General features: G+C 47.5%; 1 pseudogene; it reads left to right on the forward strand.

Moving 5' to 3' along the window:
* Positions 1-20,826: 20,826 nt before the first annotated feature.
* Positions 20,827-20,997, forward strand: LOC121171800 (annotated as a pseudogene).
* Positions 20,998-24,753: the final 3,756 nt, after the last annotated feature.

The following is a 24,753-nucleotide window of genomic DNA, read 5'->3' on the forward strand; positions in this document are numbered from 1 at the left end:
CAGGTGTAGGGGGGTTCTAGAATCCTTTCTGAGCAATATTCTTTTTTAATTAAAAAAAGATTTTATTCTTATTGGAAAGGTAGACTTACAAGAGACAAAGATCTTCCATCCACGGATCTTCTCCCCAAATGGCTACAACAGCCAGAGCTGAGCCGATCTGAAATCCGGAGCCAGGAACTTCCTCCAGGTCTGCCACACGGGTGCAGGGTCCCAAGACTTTAGGCTGCTTGACTGCTTTCCCAGGCCACCAGCAGGGAGCTGAATGGAAAGTAGAGCAGCAGGGATTAGAACTGGTGCCAATATGGGATGCTGGTGGTTTACAGGGGGAGGATAAATCAGTTTAGCCCTTGCTCTTGGCCCTGAGCAATAGTCTTACCATTGCAATTCCTGTATTGGATTTACCCAAGAGGAGATGGCTACTGGTCTACCCTGTGAATCTATAATTGAAACCACAAGACAGAAACAAAGGGACATTGCATGTCAGTGGTTTCCTCCCTTGAAATGCTTGCAACAGCTAGCTCTGAGCCAGACTGAAGCCAGGAGCCTGGAATTGAGGCAGGAGGACACTGCTAAAACTCTAACACCAGCCCGCTCACACCTGCAGGGAAAGGCTCTCCTGCTTGCAGGTGGGCCTGGCTGGGCCCCTCGGTAGGCCCCAGGGGCTTTGCTTGCATGCTTAGGACAAACATGGGAAGCTTCAGTCTTGTGAATAAAGCACTAAATAGGCAGGTCATCCAGGTTTTCAAAGTACTAGCCACACTGCAAAAAACGCCTGACCCGGCTGGGAGCATTAGGAGTCCACATTCAGGCCCGACTCCTGCATCTCTTGCGCAAGAAGCAGCTCAAGAGCAGCAGGTGTGATGCGAGCCCTGCATGACCCTCCCTGACCAACCTGGACCCTGACTGCCACCTGAGTGAGCCCCACAAATCCAGCTACCCAGAGTACCACCCATGGCAGCTCGGGGAGTACCAAATACCAGAGCACCAGAGGCCACTGAACACCTGCCCTCACCCCACCCACCCCTAGGCTTTGCAAAATGTATTTCTAGGGTCGTGGCATTGTGGTACAGCAAGTTAAGTCTCAGCCTGCAACACCAGCATTCCGTATGAACACCACTTCAGGATCCGCTGCTCCACCTCTGAACCAGCTCCCTGTTATGCACTTGGGAAAGCAGTGGAGGACGGCCCAAAGCCTGGGGCCCCTGCACCCACATGGGAGACTCAGAAGAAGCTCCTGACTCCTGGCTTCGAATCAGTTCAGTTCCACCATTTTGGCCATTTTGGGAGTGAACCAGGGAATCTTTCTCTTGGTCTCTCCTATCTGTAACTCTGATTTTCAAAATTAAACAAATATAGAATAATAATAAAATATATCTTTTTTAATGGACTTTTAAAAACTTAAGTACTGTATCAGTATGTGACAAACACTCACCTCAAAAACTGTCATCCTGACAGATGCTGATGAACCGGGGGAAACGTAGCTTGTTACTTAAGCCTGTGTGCAAAATGTCAGGAGCGCTTCACAGCTAGGTTAAGATGCAGTTTTTTGATCCCAAGACAATTCAGAGTTAAGTCAGTCTCCTCCTGCAGCCTCTCCTCATTGGCAACCGTTGTCCATCTGGCTCCATCCTGCAGTTCTCTGTGGGCTTTTTTAGGAGAGAACTGTAAATATTTGGTTTCAGAAAGTCAAAGCTTGGCGCTACCCCTGACTTCCAGAACCCCGCCTGGCACCCAGTCGGCACTCAGTAAATAGCCACTGAATGACTGAATCCGCTCTTTGAAAATGTGCTGTGGTTTATAGGAATCCACCTCCTGACCCATAAGAGTTCTACCCTGCTCAACACCCGAAACCTCTCCATTTTCTGTCTTTCGAATTCTTTTCCAGAATACCAAAGCCATTTGCAAAATCCAAAAATGCGGAGAAAAAAGTTGAAAATTTGGAAGCTGCAGAAAAAAACACCAGAAAGAATAGAAATCCTATTATCTTACTACTTTAGGCTATCCTAAAAGGGAAGGTTTTCAACTCATCAAACAAGCTGTGTTCAGTTCACTGAAACAATAGAATAGAAACAAAAGGCAAGACCGAAAAAAATCGTAGCATCTTCGAAGGGGAGCGGCCAGGCCAAGGCTGGAGCTTGAAAACAAGCAGTTTGCAATTCACAGTAACTGTTGAGCTACTCTGAGCTCTATTATTACAGTTTGTCCCACAGGGTCAACCTCTGGGTGAGGCCTTCCCCATTTCCAGGTTCTCACATCCATGTGTCACTATTGAAAGTATATGCACAGGAGTGGGCATTTGGCCTGGGGGCTTGCAGCACCTGTTCAACGCTGCATCCGGCTGTTGATTTCAGCTTCCTTTGGTGCACATCCTGGCAGGCAGCAGTGGTAGCCCAAGTCATGCACTCCTGCCAGCAACATGGGAATTCCCAGCCCATGGTTTCAACCTAGCCCAGCCTTAGCAACTGTGGGCTTTCAAGGTGTGAACTGGTGGGTGGGAACTCTCTCTCTCTCTCAATCTCTCTCCCTCTTTCTCTCTCTTTCAAATAATAATAAATAAAACTTCAAAATAAAATGCACATATTAGAACTTAAAGTCAAAATGACTTAATTCAAGCTGAAATGATGTGTAAATTTGAAGATTGAATTAAATCTTATGTTTTTTCTAAACCTATGACTTTTTGCATTCTTGCATTTTTCTAAACCTATGACGTTGAACACATGTTCAACGTCTGAATAGGTTCCACCGTGAAGAGCTGGTCTCATAGTTCCTATAGACTAGGAGTGTGTGTATGCATATAAGAGTAATGCAAGGGGCTGGCACAATGGCTCAGTGGCTAATCCTCCACCTGCAAGCACCAGCATCCCATATGGGCACCTGTTTTTGTCTCAGCTGCTCCACTTCCTATCCAGCCCTTTGCTTGCAGCTTGAAAAAATAGTGGAGGATGGCCCAAACCCTTGGGACTCTGCACCCACTGGGAGGCCTGGAAGAAGCTTCTGACTCTTGGCTTTGGATTGGCTCAGCTCTGGCTATTCCAGCCGTTGGGGAGTGAACCAACAGGTAAAAGATCTTTCTCTGTGTCTCTCCTTTTCTCTGTAACTCTGCCTTTCCAATCAAAATAAATGAATCATTTTTTAAAAGAAAGGAAAGAAAAAAACAGCCCTTTAGTTATCCACAAAGTTGAGCTCTAAGTGAGTCATCTAGGCCCTACTTGGGGGACATGGATGCATGCCACACATTACAACCAGAATGCCTTAGGAGGGACGGAGGGGCTGAGAGAACAGTGGAGAAACAATTGCAGCCCATTTTCCCTGAGCAACGCACACATCCTTAGGATGCAGTGGTTGGCATCCAGGGCACCACAGATGGCACATGGATTTTTCCTGATATAGGAAGAGCTAGAGAATGGACTTGATTAAGTGACAAGTTAGACCAAGGATGGGCATCAGGTCAATAGGCAAGTCTCCAGGTGAGAAGCAGAATTAGCAGATAGGCAAGGCCAAGAGGCGGGGTAGGTGCACGTGTGCAAATGCTGACTTTCTTTGCAAATCATCACTCTTGTGATGGGAAGGGGTAAGACGATCTGGTTTACAGCCAGCACCCAGGCCTCTGTGTCCTCCCGGCCCCTGCCAGGGCAAGATGGGCAGAGAGAGGCAGAATCAGGAAAGGCCCTTAGCTTTCTGAGAAGGAGGGCAGTTTTCCTCAGGTCCTCAGGGTTCTCATGCCTGGCTGGCATTCTCAGGGTCCCACAGTCCATTTTAGAAAGGGTTGGCCAGGTTCTTGGTACCTACCAAGGTCCTCCTACCTCCTGTCTCCTGTCTTGGGCCATTGCTGGAACCTGTAAATAAAATATCTTATGTGACAACAGAGATGTGATTAAGGGAAGGATCTGACCATGGGAAGATGATCCTGGATTATGCAGCCAGGCCTTAGTGTAATCAGAGTCCTTGAGGGAGAGAAGCTGAAGGATGAGTGGCAGAGAGGGCAACCTGACCATGGAAGCAGAGGTCCCAGAGAGACAGAGAGGGGGAAATTTAAGGATCCCAGCTGCTGACTTTGAAGATGGAGGGAGAGACTAAAGTCAAAGAACGTGGGCCACCTGTCACTGGAGAAACCAGGGCCTTGGGTCCAGAATGAATGAACCTAGAGTCTCCAGAATGAATGCAGCCACCACCTTGGGGACAGGCCTGCTAAGCTCTCTGCCTAAAAGACAGGAAATGGATGTGCTTTGCAGCCACTGACTCTGTGGTCACGTGTTACAGCAGCCGCAGGAACCCCATAGGGGAGGAAGTTGGCCAGGCTATTACACAAATCAGCTGAGGCAAGGATGGTAGGTGGTTTTTGGAGAACAGAGGACATTGACAGCTGATTAAGCCATGACCTTGCATGTGCTAAAAAATGAATTGCAGTCTTTCAACAAGGAGAACGGAAACATTTGGAAGGAAAGTGGGGAAAGGAGTGCTCGGCTCTCTCCTCTGCCCACCCCCCAACTTGGAGCACAATGACTGTTGGTCCACGTTGTATGGCATCCCAGAGTCCTCCCTTCTATCTGACACAAGTCATGTCCTACTGAGACAAGGAAAATTCTTGCTGAATATTAACAGGCAGCAGGCATTAAGAGGGGGCTAGAGGACAACAGGGTGAAAGCTCTAGTGACCAAGGAATGAAATGTTCTGGGCAGAAGGAGGTAAATTCAGAGGTGACCTATGACCTGGATGATGAGTTAGCATTAAGACAGATGAGTCATTCTGTCTGGCTGGGGGACATGAATCAAACAGCTCTCTGGTGACTGCTGCCCAACGATGGAAGTTCCAGAAGGTGCTGTGCCCTCCTCTGTGAAATGGCCTGAAGGGAAATCCCTCGCAGGCTTGTGACTGGGCTTCAGGAGATGATTTGTGCAAAATGCTTAGTGCGGTGCCTGGCATGAAGCGAGCACTCCGTGAAGGCTGATGATGGAGAAGTGCAGCCTCATTGGGCAACACAGTGGAAGCGGCCTGTGGAGGTGGCACGGCTTTCAGATAAACAGGCTGGGTGGAGTTGGGTCAGAGAACGCTGCAGTGCCGGATGCACTAGGCCCATGGGGAAGGCACCAGGCAATTCTTACAGATGCTCTGTGACCAAGGGCCACGAGCCTTTTGTCCTCAGCCAGCGTGCATGCATGGAGCAGGGTGGTAGGGCAGGCCTCTCACAAGGCCAGGCTTTTGGGGTCTGAGAGCCTCCAGCCCGCTGACCCCATCACAAACAGAGCGTGTCCCTTACACTGCTACCCCTTGGGAACACATGGCCAGTTAGTCCAATACTGCAGGCTCCATCTTCAGGCCAGACCCAAGCAGGACACCTGCAAGTCAGCTACAGCAGAGCCAGCCAGGGTCAAGGTCAACCCAGGGAAAATCTGAAACCCGAGCTGAGATACCTAGCATCAAGGAAAAGATCAGGGGAAAATAATAGCAGGAGACCTGAGAGGCAAAAGTGAGTGTCAGGAGCCACAACACGGACGCTAAGATCAACAGCAGGCACAGAGAGCAGTGACAATGCCCTACTGACTAAACAGGGGCGTCTCGGAGTCCGCACCAGCACCTCCACTGGCTGCCTGCCATGTGGCAGGAGGGTGCTGTCAGTCTACCTGGCTCATTTGGTCAAGAGTTGCCAGACTGCTAGAAGTACTGGGGGAAACATTCAGATATCATTTTTATTTTAGTAGTGAAAAAAAAATTATAACAGAAGAATATATCATTCTTAGAAGCTGACATTTTGTTTACTCAGTGAATAAACAGACTCCATGTTTTGCCCAGTAGGATATGAGGCTTCATGAATAGAACCAAAGAAGCATCAGTTCTCTGCCTGTTCTGGAGCCCCTGTAGACTGTGGGAAAAAACTTTCATGAAATTCTTCTGTTAAAATGGAAGAGTATTTTTTCAATCAGGAAAAAAAGATACCTTTTCTTAAGAAGTTTTTTCTTTCAATGAATTTATTTGAGAGGCAGAGAGATGGAAAACTAGAGGGAAAGAGAAAGGATTTCCCTATGCTGGGTCACTCCGCAGATGCCCTCAACTGCCGAGCCTATAGTGGGCTGCACTGAAGCTAGAAATCCTGACCTCAGTCCTAGTCTCTGGTAGGTGGCAAGGGCCCAACTGCTTAAACCACCACCGTGGCCTCCCAGGGTCTACATCAGCAAGAAGCTGGAGTCAGGAATCAGAGCCAGGTGCAAACAACAGGCATGCTAAGTGGTGTCTCAACCATCAAGACCAAACACTTGCCCTATTACCTTATATGCTAACGGTTTCAGGTCATGCAAACATCAGTTTTCACATGGCTCAAACCCATAGTTCCATCAGCACAACAAGAAGTAGAGTAATTACAGAAAGGTTTGCTTGACAACCTCAAAAGAAGCAGTATTGAGTAAAACTTGCTCTCTTTGACTTAACAGAATTGAAACATTAAAAGTAATTTCTAACATTACAAAAAGATTTTATGAAAATGCTATAGTCAATACGAAAACTCTTGAACTTTGTCTGCTACCGTAGAAGTTAACTGGTTGACTAAATAAATGTTTTCATTGTCTTGCTCCATAAAGGACACAAGAGTGCTGATGAGTTTGCTCAAAATGCTAATGATGAGTTTGGAGAAACAAAAGAAAGTTGAGACAGGAGGCAGATGCTTAGCACGTTGTTAAGGTGTCGCTTGGGATTTCTACATCCCACATTAGAGCGCCTAGTTCAAGTTCTGGCTCCTCCACATCCTACCCATCCACCTGCTGATGAGCACCTAGGAAGCAGCAGATGATGACAAGCACTTGCATCCCTGCCATGCATACAGGTGAGCCAGACTGAGTTCTGGGCTCCTCGATTCAGCCTGGCCCAGCCCTGGTTGTTGAGGGTGACTGGGGAGTAAACCAATAGATGAAAACTATTCATCTCAACTACTACTGCTGCTGTTGCTGCTGCTGCCCCCTCCCCAGTCCCACTAAGCTGGGTTACAGGCTAGCCTGAATAAACCACCCTCAAGCATTTGCATCGACTTCAGACTCCTGATGATGTCTGGGGATCTCAAAATCTGGATATAACATTATGTAAACATTATTAAAATAAAATTTTATTTTATTTTTAAAAAGAAAAATGTTCTCTCTCTCTCTCTCTGTATGCCTCTCTGCTTCTCAAATACAATGGAAAAAAGACAGAGACAGAGAAAGTTGGAACAGAATTTAGAAGAAAATCTGAAATTTTGTAGTTCTTAGGAACAATTGCTGGAGAGCATCTATTGGTTATTCTAATTTATTTATTCACTTATTCATTTGTTGTTTCTGTATGAAAGGCAGAGAGAGAGAAAGGAGACAGATAGATAAAATTCTCATGTACTGGTTTACTCTCCAAATACCGACATTCGCCAGAGTTGGGCAGGAGCTGAAGCTGGGAGCAGGGAACTTCATTCAGGTCTCCCACATGGGTAGCAGCAACCCCCGCTGAGCCATCATCTACTGCTTCCTAGAGAATGCATTAGCTGGAAGTTGGAACCAGAAATGGAGCCAGGACTCAAATCTATGTATTCCAATATGGCATGTGGCTTAACTGTTGCACCCATCACCCATTCTAACTGTTCTAATCTCTTGCTGTGTTTTTCTTTTTAGATTTATTTATTTTCATTGGAAAGGCAGATCAGATTTACGGAGAAAAGAAAAGGAGAGACAGAGAAAAAGATCTTCCATCTGCTAGTTCAAACCCAAGTGGCCACAATGGCCAGAGCTGAAATGATCCAAAGCTGGGAACCAGGAGCTTCTTCTGTGTCTCCCAGCACTTGCAAGGTAAGGATGTAGCCATTGAGCTATTTAGCCATTGTGCTAGTCGCTGATTATTCCAATTTCAAATGGGAACAAATAAAGCTTGGATTCTTTTAAATATTTCTTCCTTCTTACCATACTGACATTATCTTTATGTTATTTGTCTTTACACTTGATCCTAGCCAAAAGACTGAGAAGCAATACATTATTTGTCTTTAGAAAAAGATTTTAAAAAAATTTTGTGGGCCCTGCTCAGTAGCCTAGTGGCTAAAGTCTTCAGCTTGCACACGCCAGGATCCCATATGGGCACTGGTTCTAGTCCCAGCAGCTCCACTTCCCATCCAGCTCCCTGCTTGTGGCCTGGGAAAGCAGTCAAGGATGGCCAAAAGCTTTGGGACCCTGTACCCACGTGGGAGACCCGGGGTTCCCGGCTTCAGATCAGTGCAGCACCAGCGTTTGGGGTCACTTGGGGAGTGAATCATCGGACAGAAGCTCTTCCTCTCTGTCTCTCTTCCTCTCTGTATATCTGACTTTGTAATAAAAACAAATAAATAAATCTTAAAAAAAAAACCTCCCCTAAGAATTCAGATTGATTACTCAGAAAGGGGTGAAACACCCCTGTGAACTTGTGAGGAAGAATAAGTAATTGTCAAGCAAGCTGAGTTCTCCCAACAAATCTGTGTGGACCCATATGGATTTTCTTTAGGCCCATAATGACAAATGGTAGAAAAAAAACAAGACAACCCAAATAATGTACTTGGCAGCATGTGTTTTATTGCTGAGCTTTATAATCATTTTCATCCGTGTTTTTCACTTCAATGTAGGTCATGCATTAAACATAGAACTAAACCTGGTATTCTATGTATACAATTTCCGAGCACAGGACCAAGGATTCTAGCACACTCCGAATGGCACTGATGAACTACGCGCTTTATTGCATTCAGTCCTGACAACCCTAGGAGATGAGTATTATCATCCTGATTGATTTTACAAAGTAACTCAACACACAGCCCAGGAAATGATTTGCTTCCACAGCTGGCACTGGGAACAGACATATATTGGAAACCAAGCATGTTCCACTTCAAATGCAGGAATGAGAGTTTTAAAGATCAAGCCAGCTCGCTACAGTCACAAATCAAGTGTGAAAACGTTTGTCTGGTTATGTGATCAGACTTCCAACTTGGGACATAGACCCACAGCCACTATGGACGTTACTAAGCACATATGGGATACAGACCTTGGGGAAGCAAGGGGCGAGAGTAGGGGGAAGGGCTTCTATGAGGAGGGGTCAGATGACCCAATTTAAAGGAAACCAATCATTGAGACAGTCTTTGTTGGGGTTGGGTTGCTGGTGCTACACAATCAAAACTAAGGAATTCTGGTTTAAGTGACAACCACATGTATTCCCCTCCTCCACTTACCCAAACCTTCCTAAAGTGGTTTTTGAAAAGACGTTTAAATAGAAGGAGCCCAAAGAACAAAGAGGGTGGGTGGGTTAGTCAGCTTTCCGTTCTCTTAGCTGAAATAGCTGAAAGGCACAATTGCTGAAGGCGTATTTGAGGTTCACAGTCCAAGATCAGCAGGTTCATTGCACTAGGCATCAGGTGAGCTCAGAGGGTGGTACAGGGACAATCACATGGTGGGCCAGGGAGCACGGAGGGGAAGGCAAGCCAGACTCAGCCTCAATAGCCACCCCTCTCATGAGAACCACCTTTCGAGGGCACGACCCCGATGACATAACAACCTGGCATATGGCTCACTTCTGAGATGCATGGATCAGATCATGTCTCTGCTGCTCATCTATCAAGCATTAGCATTGATTGACTGAAACTGTTAGCATAATGGGATTGACATGTCTACATGAGTTTGAAGGACCAAGTCCTGTTCAAAACATAATGACAAGCAAGATTATAACAGCAGAAGAAAGGTCATGATATGAGCAAAATGGAAAGGACATGATAGAACAATTGACCTAAAGGATAAGGCTATAACAGAGGCTGGTGTTGTGATGTAGTGGGTAAAACATCCATTTGTGGCTACTCAAGTCCTGGCTGCTCCACTCCCTGCTAATGCCCTGGGGAAAGCAGCAGAGGACGGTCACCCATGTGAGAGACCCAGAAAAAGCTCTTGGCTCTTGGCCTTGGCCTGGCCCAACCCTGTGGCCATCGCAGCCATTTGAGGAGTGAACCAGTAGATGGAAGAATCTGTCTCGCCTTCTCTCTATAATTGTCAGAAAGAAGGAAGGAAGGTAGGTAGGAAGGAAGAAAAGAAGGAAGGAAGGAAGGAAGGAAAGAAGGAAAGAAGGAAGGAAGGGAAAGAAAATAAATATCAATGCACATTATTATGTACAAACATATGCACATACTATGCACACACACAGAGCAAAGGACTGAAACTATCGTCTTTGAAAGAGAAGAGACAGGAAGCAGGGAAGGCTAGGCCAGGGCTTCATTACAGCCCTTTTCATTCTACTTGACTCTTTAAATGAATACATATTCTCCGACAAAAATCTTAAATTAGGGGCAGGCATTTGGTGTGGTGGTTAAGATGTGGCTTGGCACACTGCGTTGCATATCGAGTCCCACCTCTGTTCCCAACTCCTACTTCCTCCTGATACATACCTGACGGCAGCTGATGCTTCAGGCGCTTGCTTCTGCCACCCTATGGGACAACGGGATTGAGTTTCAGCCTCCCGACTCCGGCCTGGTCCAGCCCCAGCTATTATTGTAGGCATTGGAGAGCAGAAAGACGGAGGAATGATCTCTCGGCTTCCCTGTCGCTGAGGGTCTCTCTGTCTTTCTAATAAACATATGAGCTGTGTTTCCTTTTTAAAATCCGATATTAATCATAAGCTAAATCAAACGATGTTACACACATTTGGAGACAAATTTCACAATGAACCTTTGCCAAAGAGAGAGAGAGAAAAAAAAAACTAACAAATCTGTACGTGATCATATGGCAGACACCTAATCAACATGTTTTGATTTCACTTAGTAATTATAAAAATTGGTGGAAATTACAAAGACAAGGATGTCAGAGGTGTGTGTTGCCGTGGGAAATGTGGTGAGAAGGCGAAATTTCAGCTTCCTATTCAAGGCATCGATTTCTCCATTTGCAGATGCTAGCTTGGTGCTGATTAAGCATCCCTAATCTGACAATCCAAAATTCTATCTGTATAAACAAGCAGAAAATGCCATACCACATAACTTTGTTTCATGCAAAAAAAAAAAATTACTTCTTTAAAGATTTATTTATTTTTATTGAAAAGGCAGATTTACAGAGAGAAGGAGAGACAGTGAGAGAAAAATCTTCCATCTGCTGGGTCACTCACCAAACGGCTGCGATGGCCAGAGCTCTGCCGATCTGAAGTCAGGAGCCAGGAGTTTCTTCCAGGTCTCCCACGTGGGTGCAGGGTCCCAAGACTTTGGGCCGTACTTCACTGCTTACGCAAGCCACAAGCATGGAACTGGATCATCAGTGAAGTGACTGAGATGCACTGATATGAAATCCCGGCACTTTACAAGGGGAGGATTAGCCAACTAAGCCATCATGCCAGGCCACCCCATGCAAAAAATTATTTAAAACATATCATAAAATTACCTTCAGCCTATGTGTATAAAGTGTTTGTGAAATATCAGTGAGGGCTGAACTTTGACCTGGGTCCTAATACAGCTCACTATATGTACCTAAATATTCATAGATTCAGAAACATCCAATCAGGTCCCAAGAATGTTTGGATAAAGGATACTCAATCTGTACTTGCATCTCACTAGATCTTTGTAATAAGGAAGCTTACCAGCTCAGCTCAGGAGCCAAGAATAAGTAATAAACCCTAAAGCCCAGAATAACACAAGAAAGCGGTCAAGTGGAGTTAATGAGCGAGCTTGATGAAGTCCCCTGCGTAGTACAAGTTTGACCTGGGTTGTAAAGAATGAATGTTTCAAGAGGCAACTCAAACAAACTAGGAGAAGGAAACATTTGATTCCTTCTCAATGTAAGGTATTTAGCTGTGAGTAGACAACCATCTGGCCTAACAGCTAAGTTACGTGCACTTGAAAATTCTTGGGCAAACAGGAGGGTAGTGTCAAAAACAGCTGAAGCAAATGTAGGAAGATTGTAACCTTATAGTACTCAGCCAATGAGGAACAAGGGGCGGGGCCTGTGTGGGTGAAAATAAACAGCTTGCTTGTAAATCACCCGAGGTGTGCTGGCCCATCAGGTATTCAATCTCACAGACTCATTAATGCCATCCAGCTTTCACTGCACTTTCTGAGTCTGAGCGTACCCTTTGGGTGGCCTGGTGAAGCTGTTTCTCACAGGCATCTAGTGGGAAAAGGAACAAAGAAAAATATATAAATGTACTTGCCCAAAAAAAAGCACATGTGCAAATGGATCTTAAACATGTGAAGACTTTCAGGCATAATAGAAAGAATGGATGAGTTTCATTTGTGGCTCTCATAGTGGGAAAGACCCAAAATGTATGAGAACAGTGTGTGCAGCAGGTAAAATTCCAAGCTGGGCCCATAGCAGCCTACCACCTGCTGCTATTAAGTGCACTTTTTCCCACTTACCTGCTCAAACACTAACCTGTGTGGTGCTGAGAAGGGACTTTGCAGTTGTGATTCGGTCTCCAAATCAGGCAACTGTAAGATTGTCCAGGCAGGCCTGACGCAATCACACAGATCCTCCAAACACTGAGCTTACAAGTCAGAGTAGGGAAGTCAGACAACAAAAACCTGAGGCTCCTTGAGGATGGAGGCCCCATGGCAAGGAATCCAGGAAGCTTCTAGGAGCTGCAAACCACCAGCCCCTGGTTGACAGGCAGCCAACAAGGAGAGACAGAATTCAGACTTGAAACCAGAGCAAACAGAATCCCACCAACCAACACAAACTAGCTTGGAAGCAGTATTTCCGCAGAGCTTCCACACAAAACCTCAGTCAGGAAAACACCTTGATTTTAACCTTCTGATACCCTAACAAGGGGACCCAGCCATGCCAGGCAGACTGCTGACCTACAGAACTGTGAGCTAGGGCCCAGTGCGGTGGCCTAGCAGTTAAAGTCCTCGCCTTGAATGCACCAGGATCCCATATGGGTGCTGGTTCTAATCCCGGCTGCTCCACTTCCCATCCAGCTCCCTGCTTGTGACTTGGGAAAGCAGTCAAGGATGGCCCAAAGCTTTGGGTTCCTGCACTCACATGGGAGACCTGGAGGAAGATCCTGGCTCCTGGCTTCAGATTGGCGCAGCACCGACCGTTGCGCTCACTTGGGGAGTGAATCATTGGACAGAAAATCTTCCTCTCTATCTCTCCTCCTCTTTGTAAAAATCTGACTTTGCAATAAAAATAAATACATCTGGATCTGGCGCCATGGCCTAGCAGCTAAAGTCCTCTCCTTGAACGTGCCAGGATTCCATATGGGTGCTGGTTCTGACCCCAGCAGCTCCACTTCCCATCCAGCTCCCTGTTTGTGGCCTGGGAAAGCAGTCGAGGATGGCTCAAAGCTTTGGGACCCTGCACCCACATGGGAGACCTGGAAGAGGTTCCTGGCTCCTGGCTTCGGATTGGCGCAGCACCAGCTGTTGCGGTCACTTGGGGAGTGAACCAGTGGACAGAAGATCTTCCTCTCTCTGTCTCTCCTCCTCTCTGTATATCTGACTTTGTAATGAAAATAAAATAAATCTTTAAAATAAATAAATAAATAAATCTTTAAAAATTATTAAAACTGTGAGCTAATAAAAGGGTGCTGTGTTAAGCCACTGAATTTTTGGTCATTCGTTACACAGCAACAGAGATCTGATATACTGTGTTTAGAGGGCTGTGGGAAAGATGACACATTCATTTCTAGCTGCTTTGCATGTAAATGAGCATGACCTCCGTGGAGAGCAAGTTAACAAGATGAATGAAAATTACTGTGTTCATCCCTTCTACTTGCTAACTCCACCTTTAAATGTTCGTCCTTAAAAAAAAAGTATTAATGTTCATTGGAAGTCAGACATACAGAGAGGAGAGACAAAGAGAAAGATCTTCCTTTCACTGATTCGCCCCTCAAGTGACCACAATGGCCAGAGCTGATCCAATCCAAAGCCAGTAGCCAGGAGCTTCTTCTGGGTCTCCCACACAGGTGCAGGGTTCCAGAGCTTGGGCCATCCTCTACTGCTTTCCCAAGCCACAAGCAGGGAGCTGGATGGAAACCGGTGCCCCTACGGGATGCCAGCGCATGTAGGCATGTGTGGGACAATCTAGAAACAGACACATATGTTGCAACTTGGTTTCTAATAAAGTCTGGTATGCAAGCAAAATAGCCATCCGAGGCTAGCCCCAAACCCCGTGGTATGGCCGTGTAATGAAGCCACTCCAGCTAGACTGAGGCAAGAAAGATTTGTAAGGTTTAGGAAAGCATATGGAAGGCTAACATTTATAGAAGACAAAGAAGAAAGGTGTAATTAGATATGTTGGTAAATGCATAGGAAACCTCTGAAAGATAAGGAAGAAACTAGGCCCACGAGTTCTCTTTGGGAAGGAGCTCGTAAAGGAGGGAAACTGCTTTCTCCTGGGAAAAGATGTATGTGTTGCCTGCTCCGAAATATCAGCACGGGGATAAAGAACGTGATTAGCTCTGCCCTTGCGGGCACTGAAGAGAATAAAGTTCCTTTTTTCCTGATCGAGAGAGTAGGGCAAGAATTACTGCTGCCTCCCTCTCTTCCGCTGAATATAGTCACGTGTTGCTTAATGATAGGGACACATTCAGAAGTCTGTGTTGCTAGGCAATTCCATCACTGTGGGAACATCACGGGGAGTGTTCTTCAGCTGAGATGGCCGTGACATCACTCAGCAATATAGCTTATGGTCCATTGTTGGCAGAGGCGCTGCTCTGCGGTGCCTAACGGTACTTCTACTTGGTATCAGTGCTGTGGCTCCTCAGGCAAATGTCCAACTGTAACAACCACTTCCTGCCACCTCCTGGTGCCGACCCTGCATGCGCAGTAGGTGCCCCATAAAGATTTACCACACAATTAATCAGTGCTTAATCATGCCCCTCCTACCTCCACCTTGTCCATTAACACAGAAACGTGATTTTGTTTTTATGTTTGTCAAACCATGTCTTAAAAGTTGACATTTCCATATTAGGTGTTATCTGTTTTCTAGCAGGTGGCAGCGGAAGAAGAACTCTGGGTAGGATGCTGGCACACTGAGGACTGCTTTTGAAATTGAGAAGTGACTTGGCTAAGCATGGACCCCAAACTGGGCTGCACAGAGGATGCAGCTCCACCCCACCCCACCCCTGCCACCTCTCACAGCATGTGCCTGTCCTGTGATCTGGCCATTGCAAAGTACAGATGGTCCCTGATTGAGGATCATTTGAATTAGGATTTTTGGACTTTGCAATGGTGTATGGGTGCACTCATACAGCCATTTTGGTTGTTAGTATTTGGCAAATTACATGAGCCATTCAACATTTCATTATAGAATAGGCTGGGGTTTAGATGATATTGCCCAATAGTAGGCTACCATGTTCTGAATTTATTGGAGGTAGTCAGGCTAAGCTGCGATGTGTAGTAAGTTAGGCCTATTAGACCTTTGACAGCAAGTACCTGGGTGAATGGAGACTCTAAGGTGGACCGTGTCCGCCAATGAACCTCGGAAGGAATTCCTCATCCTTGAAGCAACAAAACCAACAGCATCTCGGAACCTTCAAAACCACTGAGCAATACCCTGGGAACATCAGGGACCGTGGGATGACAGTGAGTGGCCATCCCCCTTCCCCAGGTACTGATGTGGTTGGGCTGCTGGGAGTAACCTTCACACCTTCTTCACCCTTCCTCCAGGCACAGGGGGAAAAAAAGTGGCAAGCAGAAGTCTCATCCACTTTCCCGTATGCCTCGACCGTCCCCACACTAATCAGTGGTCCACATGGGCATACATCCTTCTCAACTATGTAAATAGCATCAACAATCAAATAAATTAATTTTTAAAATGTCCTCCCTACTCCATAGACTGTATTTTTCATCCCTCCCTCTCCCGCTCTCTCTGTCACTTTGTAGTTCTTCTTTGTATTTTTATTTTTGTTAGAAAGTCAGATTTACAGAGATAAGGAGAGACAGGAAAATCTTTCATCCACTGATTTACTCCCCAAGCAGTCGCAATGACCGGAGCTGAGCTGATCTGAAGCCAGGAGCCAGGAGTCAGGAGCTTCTTCCAGACTATGTAGTGGACAGGCCACAAGCAGAAAGCTGGATGGAAAGTGAAGCAGCCGGGATACAAACCAGTGCCCATATGGGATCCTGAAAGTTGCAAAGCGAGAACTTTAGCCAATAGGCTGCTGCGCTGGGCCAATTGTTTTTATTTTCCATGATACAGTTCCATAGGCTCAAGGATTTCCCCTTCCACCCTCCCCGTTCCCCCTTTCCTTTTACTGTTTTCCCCTATATTACAGCAATATAGTCCTTCAACAACAGTCGCAAGTCCATATTCTGCTATTGAAGTGCATCCTGACATTGTAGATACAGACAATGGCAGAAAGTCCAGCATCCTAGTATCACGATGTTGTTAAGTTTCATGTAGGGATACACCTTTTATTCAGAAGTACATACGCATAACTGCACTGTATCTTCCTTCGTGGTATGTCAGTCTTCCTTATACAGCTCCTCTAGATGAAAATACATATATACATAATTGCCTGTCGCTGTGTATTTCAAATTAAAAAAATTTTTTTAAACGGCTGAATAAACTGAGCTTGGAGATTATGTTACCGGGCACTGAAGGGGAAGGTAGGCTGGGGGTACTAGGAGCAGATGGCAGCAGCTTTGGATGGTGTCAGAAACTGTCAGTGATTTGACAAAACAACGTTCACACACAGAATTTGGCAGAAGACACAGGAGTTTCACATCACGAAATTTAGAACGACTTGGAAACCAAGGCTGGCTCTCCCACCTCCACACTGCGTCACGGGGTGAGTACGCCGCGCAGAAAGCAGGTGGCATTTCTGTAACACTGGCTGCACCTGGGAGCATCAGGAAGTGACTCCCTCAATGTCCCCTTCCCACTCATGGGCTGCTGTCACTCCATCCCCCAAAACCTCCTTTCAGGCCAAATGCACGAGCTGTTTCTCTTTCATTTCTTTTGTAAGCTGAACTGCCAGGGCAAAACGAAAATCAGCACCGCACACAGGAAGAACAAGTGGCAGTAAGTCATGTGGGAATGGGGTGCTGTGTGTGCAGTCACTGTCTGCCATCCTTGCTTAATTGTCCCTCCCACGCTCCTGGCCCAGTTACGGATCTGGACTAGGTAGGCCTGACAGTGCAGGTGACCTGCCCACTGCCCTTGGGTCAGTAGGTGTGGCCGTTTGGGCACACCCATGGCCTCTGCCACACTGGCACCGGAATCGGGCCACTCCACCCTGGTTGCCATGACAATGGCAGCGACTGGAGGTGTTTTGATGCCCTGTAGCCAGGAGCCAGTATCTGCTGACTGCGTTAGCCCTGGCCCTACCAGTGAGAGCCTGGAAGAGACACAGAAAGAAGAGCTGCTTTCCTGGCAGCCTGGGATCTAGCTGCACTGTTCTGGGCACCTGCACAAAACAGACTGCTTAAGTGCTTGGCAGGACGGGGGCGGGGGGGGGGCCTGCGGGGGGAGAGTGTGGGAGTGTCCGCTTACACCCACCCCCACCAGCCAACGGCAGACCTCAGTGCCCAGAGGCGTACCTCTGAACACAGCCTTTTTCCCTAGGGATCAGCCTAACTCTCCCCGGACGGGACATCTGAAGCTCTTGCCACCCCAGCCTTCTTCGACACAGCACTTAGGCCAGTTTCCTGCTGGATTTCCTGTCTCGGCCACACCTTCTCCATCTTGCAGCCTCTCCTCCGCCCGGGAGCATCCCAGGCTTCTGCCCTAGCCGTCCCTAATTATGGGGCTCTCCACCCTGCTCATCAGTGAGCTCACCAAATTTGGCTTCAAGGAGTTTCCAAGAATTCTTTTTTTTTTTTTTTTTTTTACCCCTATCATCTATTTCCCAGGGCAGTACTTTCTAGAAGCTCAACAGATGTTGATTCCTCAGTGTCAGTCTGTAACCTTCTGTCCAGGGCATGCAGCACCATGAGGTGGGGGGGCAGCCCTGGACAGTAACACCCCTGCCTTCCTGTAGATCACCACACTGTACCCCCAAGCCACTCCAGGTGGCTGCTTGGGGGGAGGTGATGTGACGTGGGATAGTCTCCTCTTAGGGTCCTTAACATGAATCTGACCTTTGCTTCTGGTTTTCCCATCAGCTTATGCAAGTTTCCACCCTTTCTTTGGCCATAAGCCCAGGAAAGTGACCTTGGGACTCATGGCCACGCTCCTTCCAGCCCAGCCGCCATGATTTTGTCCACAATTCCTGGGACCCAGAAAGGGTGACCATTGGACTTTCGCTTTCCACAGATCAGATTCTCCTCACGCGCAAACAAGCCATGTGACCTGAGCGGTGGAATAGGAGGGGCTACCTCCTCTATCACCACAGTGCTGCCAGGATGTGAGCTTTCCAGTAGTGATTTCGAATTTGCCCAAGAAATTTAGAAAAACCACTCCTTGCTCTCAAGTGCACGATTTCAGGCTGCCCCGGGGAAGCTCGTCATTTGTGGAGAATGCCAGAGAGACCAGATGGTCTCAGCTGCTCTTCAATACAGCCTAGCAGGTAGCTCGTATAATTGAGCTTTATAATTGGGAAAAAGGAAAATCTAGAGGGCTCGTGGGACTTGCCTCAAGTCCCACAGCTGTGGTGACAAAAGTGGGATTTTTTTTTAAGTGTATTTATCTTTGTTTAAAAAAAAAAAAAGATAGATCTACAGAGACAGAGGAGAGACAGAGAGAAAGATCTTCCATCCACTGGTTCACTCCCCAAGTGGCTGCAACAGCTGGAGCTGAGCTGATCTGAAGCCAGGAGCCTCTTCCAAGTCTTCCCTGCAGATGCAGGATCCCAAGGCTTTGGGCCAGCCTCCACTGCTTTCCCAAGCCACAAGCAGGGAGCTGGATGGGAAGTGGAGCAGCCGAACACGAACTGGTACCCATATGGGATGCTGACGCTTGAAGAGGGAGGATTAGCCAATTGAGTCATTGTGCCAAGCCTGAGAAGTAAAATTCAAACCAGGTCTTGGCCTCGCCCTGGAAGCAGGCATATATTTTTTTTCTTTCACACCCGTGACCACGCATGTGGTCTGCTGCTTCTTCCCTTTCCTACATGCCTGATTTGCCAATCTGGCAACAATTTCCCATCCTCATTGTAAGCTGGATATTTTTGCTCCAGTCCCCCACCAAGTACCTCGACCTAACCCCTCCTCATGTCACTTCTTGCTTTCCATCCTGTTTCTCAACCAGCTGCCTATTGCCAGTCCTTCCCCATGATGCAATTTTACACAAGTCTTAGGCTAGTCCTGTGCCTGTATTCTCTGATTTCTTTATGTCACTTGCAGCGGCCTTTGACGCCACAGCCCCTGCTGTAACGCATCCTGGCTTTTGGAAATGACCTCATCCCGTTCCCTCCAAACCTACCTCCTCCAGTTTCAGCTTCCAGGTCAGTACAAGCAGTGCCCAAACGGTCCCCAGCACACACCATAGCCTCTCCAGCATAGCAAGCCCATTCCCCAGGCTTGGTATGTGGTCGTCCTGTGTGTGCATACAGTCCATACCCCTGGCTCTGATGGACTCACCCAGCCCTTGCAGGGCACACCCTAGCCCTCTCCTGGCCTTCTGTGTGCTGACCTCCACAACCTCACTAAGAAATCCTTGGGTTTCCATTTGCAACTGTGCACTCTTCGGGGACCTAGGGGATGTTACTTGCTTCCTTAGGAACTACCTTCTCTCCAGGACTGAAGAGATATAGTGAAAACGCAGTTTCCTGCCTCCCATCACAAATATGCTGAATCAGAATTATGAAGGTGGGCCAAAGCACAGATACCTTTTGGTAACAGTTTACCAAGTGTATATATGAAATTCATCTTGTTAGAATATACAATTTATCAGGGCAAGCATTTGACACAGCAGTTAAGACACCACTTGGGAGACACAGCGCGATGGCTCAGTGGCTAAAATCCTCACCTTGCACACCGAGATCCCATATGGGTGCCAGTTCATATTCTGGCTGCTCCACTTCCCATGCAGCAACCTGCTCGTAGCCTTGGAAAGGAGTGGAGGATGGCCTAAAACCTTGGTACGCTGCACCTATGTGGGAGACCCAGAAGAAGCTCCTGGCGCCTGGCTTCAGATTGGCTCAGCTCTGGCCATTGCAGTCACTTGGGGAGTGAACCAGTGGATAGATTTTTCTATCTTTTCTTCTCTCTATAAATCTGCCTTTACAACAAAAATAAATAAATCTCCAAAAAAGAAAGAGAGATAGGAAGGAAGGAAGGAAGGAAGGAAGGAAGGAAGGAAGGAAGGAAGGAAGGAAGGAAGGAAGGAAGACACCAAATCCCTTATTGGAGTGTGTTTGAGTTCCCCTCTGCTCTCCATTCCAGCTTCCAGCTGATGCCAACCCCAGGAGGGGGTCCATTCCTGATGGCTGAAGTAGTTGTTGAGTCCCTGCCACCCAGCAGGGAGAGACCTGCATTGTCTGTCCAGCTCTCAGCTTTGGCCTGGCCCAGTCCCAGCCTCTGTGTGCAGGTGGAGAGCAAACCAACAGATGGGCACGCCACCACCACCTCACCACTCTCTCAAATAATACCACTTTTTTAAAACAATAAAATACATGTCAGTGGATTTTAGTATACTCAGTTTTGTGGCATGGCCACAAATCTAATCTGAGAGCCATTTTTATCTCCATTAAAGGAAAGCCAATACCCATTAGCAAACACTTCCCACCCCACCCCCAGTTCCAGTCCCTGGCTGCCATTAACCTGCTTTGTCAGTTGAGATTCACCTATCCTGGACATTTTATATCAATTGAGTCACACTAATGGGTGGCCATTTATGCCAAAAAATGTAGCACTACATTCTAGTTTCACCATGTGCACTCCTTGCTTTTTCATGACAAAGTAATAGGTCATTGTGTGGCTGCAGCACATTTTGTTTATCCATTCATCAGTTGATCGCTTCTCGGCCTTTTGGCTAAGATCAAGTGTAGTATCCATTCATCAGTTGAAAGGCTTTTGGGTGGCTGTGACATTGGGGTTCTAGTGAGGAATGCTATTGCAGCTGCTGCTGCATAGATTTGTGTGTGGTCCTATGTTCTCATTTCTCTCAGGGAGGTATCGACAAGTGGAATTGCTTGGACATATGGAAAATCTCAGGTTAACCTTATGCAAAAATGCCAAATCGCTTTTGCAAAGCAGCTGACATGAGCTCAAAGCAGTAGCCTAGTGGCTAAATCTTCGCCTTGCAAGTGCTGGGATCCTATAAAGGGTGGTGGGATTCGTATCCCAGTTGCTCTACTTCCCTTCCAGCTCCCTGCTTGTGGCCTGGGAAAGCAATGGAGGCTGGTCCAAGGTCTTAGGACCCTGCACCCACGTGGGAGCCCTGGAAGAAGCTCCTTGTTCCTGGCTTTGGGTCGGCTCAGCTCCGGCCGTTGCAGCCACTTGAGGAGTGCACCAGTGGACAGATCTTTCTCTGTCTCTCCTTCTCTCTGCACATCTGCCTTTCCAATACAAATAAATCTTTTTAAAAAGAAAGAAATTAAGAAAAAAAAAAAAAGCAGCCACCACATTTCCCAAGCTGTCCAGTCCTGAATGATGCCTTTTAGTATCCCCGCGTTCTAGGTGGATGGATTTTCACCCTGCGCCACAGGTGTGACCAAGGTGGAGCACGCCTGCCTTGACAATGACCTGGGCTTGTCTGCCATGTTGGAAGGTGCAAGGGGATCACCTGCCCCCCAGAGAGCCCCAGCGTGGAGATGGCAGAAATGGCGCAGGTATGGGTGTGAGGATTGCCAAGGAATTAGACATGGCAGCAGCAGTGCTGGAGGTGCAGGAGGCCGAGTGATTAGAGACACTTAGGAGGAAGTAGCTCGGGGCGGGGGAGGACCCGAGAGTCAGCCAGGTCCTGACTCAGCCTGTGAGTCCCTATTTGACGGTGACTGCATCATTTAGACTCTCAGCACTGCTCTGACGGGTAAAAGAAAACCAAAAACACTAGGGGCCAGTGTGGTGGTTCAACAGGCTCATCCACTACCTGAGGCACCAGCATCGCATAGGGGTACCAGTGAATGTCCCAGCTGCTCCACTTCCTGTCCAGTTCCCTGCTTATGGCCTAGGAAAGCAGCAAAAGATGATTCAAGTCCCTGGGACCCTGAACCAGCGTGGGAGACCTGGAAGAAGCTCCCGGTTCCTGGCTTTGGACCAACCCAACTCTGGCCACAGTAGTCATTTGGAGAGTGAAACAGCAGGTGGAAGATTCTCTCTGTACATATGCCTTTCAAGTGAAATACGTTTAAAAATACAAAATAAAAAATAACAAGCTTGCCTCTGCCCCTCCATCTCACAGGACGCTGGTTGGTGTGAATGAGCCCGCTCTCGGTATCTGGGCGACTCCCACACACCATCACTATCGCGGAGCTTTTAGCCCCGCCTTGTCCTCCGGTGGGAGGAGAGGGCGCGGCAGGTGCAGCAGGCCACACCACGATTTGGCCCGATCCCACGGGTTTTCATTCTGAGAACAACGATGGGACAGCTTCTCTCTCCGCTCCGGGCCCCGCCCCAGCCCCGGCCCCGCCCTCCAGGCTGTAAGGAACAAAAATAAACAGGAAGCTTCCATTTGACCTGAGCAGCTGGGACTTTTGCTCTTGGCTTCCTTGTCTCTCTGAAGGGAACTGTCAGACCGAGGTGGCACTGCTTTAGTATTCCCAGGCTAAGCTGCATCTTCTTTCTGTGTTTTGCCAAAATAACTTCCTATCTGGAAGTGGTTATACTTCCCCACCCCCACCAAGGACAGGTGTTGAAATCAAAAGGCTAGAATTCATATCGACGCCCAGCATTCCGGGACCTGGTCGCAAACCGAGACTGAGCAGTTGGTGTGGGGCACACACTGACAGTCTGTTACTCAAATTCTCAATTCGAGGGGACCATGAGGGTTAAGGTTGTCTTGCTTTGTTTTGTTTTGTTTTTAACGGAGAGAAACTAAAGTGCCTTGGGCTCCCTTGTGCCAGCCTTCAGTACAGCAAGCTGGGGATATGTTGCTTGGGATACGTCCTCATCCTATAGCATCGTGGCTGAGTTCAAGTCCCAGCTCCACTCTCTTGGTTCCAACTTCCTGCTAACGCACACCCTGGGAGGCAACAGGTGACAGCTCGAGTAGTTGGGTCCTGGCCACCTACTTGAGATGGAAAGGGAATTCAGGCATCATGACTTCGACCTGGCCCAGCCCTGGCTACGGCAAGCACTTGAAGAGTTAACCAGCAAATGAGATTCCCCCTACCCCCTTTGCGTGTGTGTGTGTGTGTGTACCTTTAAATATATTACTTTTTTTAAAAAAAGATTTATTTTACTTTTATTGAAAAGTCAGATATACAGAGAGGAGGAGAGACAAAGAGGAAGATCTTCCATCCAATGACTCACTCCCTAAGTGAGCGCAATGGCCGGTGCTGTGCCAATCCAAAGCCAGGAACCAGGAACCTCTTCCGGGTCTCCCACACGGGTACAGGGTCCCAAGGCTTTGGGCCGTCCTCGACTGCTTTCCCAGGCCACAAGCAGGGAGCTGGAAGGGAAGTGGAGCCACCAGGGATTAGAACCAGCAATCATATGGGACCCCGGCGCATTCAAGGCATGGACTTTAGCTGCTAGGCCACCACGCCGGGCCCAAAAGATTTTTTTTTTTAATTTTTATTAGAAAGGCAGATGTACAGAGAGAAGGAGAGACAGAAATATCTTGTATCAATTTGTTCACTCCCCAAATAGCCACAACGGCCAGAGCTGAGCCAATCCAAAGCCAGGAGCCGGGAGATCCTTCCAGTATCCCACACGCTCACGTGAGTGCAATGTTCCAAGACTTTGGGCCATTCTCCACTGCTTTCCCAAGCCATAAGTAGAGAGCTGGATGAGAAGAGCAGCCGGGACATGAACCAGCGCCCACATGGGATTCTGATGTTGGCAAGGCAAGGATTTAGCCACTAAGCCATTCTGCCAGACCCACATTACTTTTTCAGTTTCTTTCTTTCTTTCTTTCTTTCTTTCTTTCTTTCTTTCTTTCTTTCTTTCTTTCTTTCTTTCTTTCTTCCTTCCTTCCTTCCTTCCTTCCTTCCTTCCTTCCTTCCTTCCTTTCTTTCTTTCTTTCTTTCTTTCTTTCTTTCTTTCTTTCTTTCTTTCCTTCTCTCTCTCTTTCTCTCTTTCTCTCTTTCTCTCTTTCTTCTTTAAATCATAAGACCTGCTTCTTCTTTCTGTTCAGCATGAACTCTCTGTGGAGTAGGTCAGAGATCCAGCTTTTGCTTGACCCTGAGCTTGACACTAAGGCCCGGGAAAGACTGAGCCGGGACATAATGCGTGGCCTGATGTCAGCCAAGAAACAAAAGTAGGGTTAGAGAAATTTGAGTTATGTTCCTTTTGACCACATAAACAGCAGCCAATCCCAGAACTTGTGTGAGTCCCTGAGAGTAAGCTAACGTGTGCCCTACAACACACACACACACACACACACACACACACACACGTGTTTCTCAGCCCAGCAGCCTTCTACTTCCTGGAGCTGTGCCCCCTCCCTGCCCCAGGGCTGGGAAGCAAGCAGATGGCATCTGTTCGTTGGTGGCTTTCAAATGAATGCTTCCTCTAGTCACTTCCTCTTGGGTTGTTTCCCCAGCTTTTTGCCACATTTTGCTCAGCCAGCCCTCTTTGCACTGCCTGCAACTTCTGCTCCAGAGCCCAGCCGGAAGTAAGGCCGTGTGAACCTTTGATCCTGTCCTTTCCTGGAACGGTGTTGAGTCACCCAGGCTCAAGAGCAATGAGAGTGAGGCAAGAGGGGACTGTGGCCCCAGCGCGCGCCAGGCACGGGCCTCTCCGGGCCTCGGGGACACTGTGTTGCACTTCCCGGG

This window comes from Ochotona curzoniae, unplaced genomic scaffold (assembly GCF_017591425.1).
Source record: "Ochotona curzoniae isolate NIBS_2020 unplaced genomic scaffold, NIBS_Ocur_1.0 contig_1274, whole genome shotgun sequence".
NCBI lineage: Eukaryota > Metazoa > Chordata > Mammalia > Lagomorpha > Ochotonidae > Ochotona > Ochotona curzoniae.